This window comes from Cryptomeria japonica, chromosome 8 (assembly GCF_030272615.1).
Source record: "Cryptomeria japonica chromosome 8, Sugi_1.0, whole genome shotgun sequence".
NCBI lineage: Eukaryota > Viridiplantae > Streptophyta > Pinopsida > Cupressales > Cupressaceae > Cryptomeria > Cryptomeria japonica.
The window spans coordinates 528,708,236-528,711,652 of NC_081412.1; positions in this window are offsets into that span (position 1 = coordinate 528,708,236).

Below are 3,417 nucleotides of genomic sequence, written 5' to 3' on the forward strand. Positions count from 1 at the left end.
TTAGAATAGTGTGGTTAACTCTTATTAATTGGCAAACAACATAAATAGTAGCATTTAGAATGTCGCTACACATTTTAGGTGGTGCGTGTGGAATTCATGGTGTTATTAAGATTGATGGATCTTTAATAATCCACATAGGATGTATTCGAGGCTGGTTATATAATCATGGTAGGCATTCTTTGATAAGTTGATTATTATTAGTTCCTGGTCAAAGGGACTATAGCAGAGGCCTCATTCATTAACTGGTGATTAATGCAATGGCAATGAACCAATCAAAAATCATTATTCTCAAACAATTTTGCATTTGGTAATGGTACAAAATTGTGGTGTTTAACTATTGGTGTTGTTGACGGTTTGCAGGGGTTCGCACAGTTTTCAACGAGAGAGAATGCACGGCTCCAGAGGCAAGTGCAGGGGCCGCCAAAATGAATCTTTGACAGAGCGCAGTCATTAGAAAGTCATGGCCAGAAAAAAGGTATAGCTCTGTCAGTGTGTTGCAGGGATATGGGGTTTTCAAGGATCGGATGGAATTCGTTAATAATCCACATGCCTCGACAGTGCTTTGACATCTTGCATACTTGCTTAGACATGGCAAATGTTGAGAGAATATGGAATTATGAAGTCTCTAAAAGCCTCTTCCTGAGGTTTCCTATTCCCGAGGTTTCCTATTCGGCATTCTTCATCACGGAGGGAGCAAAGAATAGAAGAGTGTGTTGTGTAGTAGTAGACAGCTCCAGATTCATGTACATGTCTAGTCTTAATATCACCACCATAAAATTCTCCTTATGGACAAGGATATTCAAGGTAAAACGAAATGAATGTAATCCACAAAAGAATGTTTGGAATCAGAAGGAAGTTTAAATAATTTCTATGCTAAACAATATTAGGCAACCGCTGGTTCAAGGTTTGAATCCCAGCGGCTATGGAACATAGTATTTTAAAATAGAGAAGTTAGAATATTTTCTACAGAAGTCAGATTCAACTGTGATTAATCTGATGTCGTCGAGCATTGAATCTAGATAAGGTATTTGTAATTTTTTGTTTATTTTCAATCCTGCATACAAATTCTTATATGTATTTTCTTTGATTGACAAAAATAGTTCTTTGAATTCTATCTTATGTATTGATTAATTTATTTTGTTTTTCTACATCATGGAGTAATGTCAAAATGGTCAGTAAGATTCTATTTTAATCTTGTTTATTTGACGAGGATCTAAATTGGTCTTTTGTTATTTTTTATATTGGTGGTGTGAATTTCTTAGAATCTCTGTAGATTACAGTTTCTAGCTGGCGGTTAGGGTTCAAGTATTGCTTGCATGTTGCTCTGAGGTGGTGATTATTCTAGAATCAGACTAAAAGAGGATGCATACAGAGGCTATTGAGCAAAGAACAGGGGAAGAAGCTGATTTCGCTTATTAAAGGAGATCATGGGAACCACTTCCCATTCTAGAAGATGAAATCTGAGGGTAAGCAAAAGGACTACAAGCCATTCAATCTATAGAAGAAGCAGCCAAGATTTTGCAATGACAATGGGCAGCTAATTGTAGGGGATAATGAGGATCTGGCTAAGATTAGCTGCCTTAATGGGTAAAAATTGTAAGGGCAATTTTAAGGAAGTCAATCACACAAGTATTATGATCGAGAGGTCTGCAGGCTTTTTCTTGTCAGCCTTTCTTGACATGACCTCTTCTACCTAACAATAACTATTTTTTATACCTTAATGTTTTTTCATGCTCTGTTTAACTATCTGTATAATTCACTGAAAAAATTTCCACATCTTCCATCTGAAGAGGGGATAGGGTTTTAAACTTCACTATTTCTTTCTTTCAATTTTTGCTAAATTTATCTTGTCAATATCATACAATCATGGCATTCCATGATGTCACATTTCGTAGAGACATTCGATCAAACACAATAAGTGCCTTGTCTATGCTTCCATATGTTGCATGCTTGTCTACAGAGCATTCCAAACTATCATTTCTATCAAATACCCCTCTTCCATCATACTTTGATGGATGTCTATACCAAGTTCCAAAGCTCTCCCATTTTAGCAAACACATGGAGGACCTTGGTAAAAGTTTTGGAATTTAGCTTTATGCATCCAATTATATTTCGCTGGAAGTTTCTAATGCTTTTTCAACAAATCCATTTTGTGCATATCTTACAGTCATTCCATTTCTTGAGATGACATCTCTTTGAGGCATTATGTCAAACGGTTGACATGCCTTATCTGTAGTTTCAAGTTTTTCATATATGTCTACCAAGGCATTTGGTTGAAAGACATCACATATCGCTCAAACCCTTTCTTATAGGTTCCATGTTCAAAATTGTAACCTACATAGCAACAAGAAACACCAATACCTTCACATCAAATGGAAGATTCCCAACAAATACGGTTCTTCCTGTATCATAGATGAAATGATTTCCATCTTTTAGTTTTTAGCAAGGTTGAAGTGGTCAATCCACACGAATATAGTTTCCTCTAAGCTGCCATAATTGGCTTCTGGCATTCGTGAAGAGAAAACATCAAAGTTGTCATCTTTTGGTAGATTGTCTCGTTGTGGGTGGCAACCGATGATATTGCTAATGAGCTCATGTAATGCCCTGTAATATTAATAGTTAGATACTATAGTTGAACTAAATACTTAGCTGGTGGAGTATGAACAAGGTTGCAATTATTTGCAAATAATTTTTTGTACTAACCCACAACGTTTCCTCTGACTTCACAAGTGGGATCCTCCCAACTGCCATAAGAAATCCCAAGTGTAGACAATTCTGCTGTTTCTCTGAAACTCCAGGCCAAATTATCCATAGCCAGAAGCACTAAAAACTCCAAGTTAGTGTTTTGAGCAATACCTTTTAGGGAATCTAAATCAAAGATTTAGTAGAAGAAAAACTGTTTAAAATCTCCATAACTACACAAGTAACTATACTTTCGTAAGATTTTAAAATATGACTGTTGAGATCAAAGATAACATACTTTGCTATCGCTACCTTATGTTTTAGTCTCCACTTTGGTGACCAGTCCCGTAAGTGTTTCCTAGGGTGCATTCACTCAAATGTAATATTGTGTATTGTTTTGGTGTCATAAATCTATTACCGTGATTTGCACAGTGAAAGTTGTTGGATAGAGCAAATATAAAGAGATTTGAATTTTAACATAGAAGCTTAGTTGAACACAATTATAAGTGATAACAACCATTGTAATTGATAATTGTAAAATGCACAAAGGGTTTCAAAATTATATAGAATTTGGGTATATGGAAGCATGATTTTCAGTGCACCACCAATAAGACATCGTCAAATATGTAGAACATAACATTATGTGGAAGAAGATAGAACTCATGGCTTTCTCTACATGGCCTTCTAAAAATTTAAGCTCTTTGGTTTGAAAAGAAAAAGTTTCTCAATTCTTAC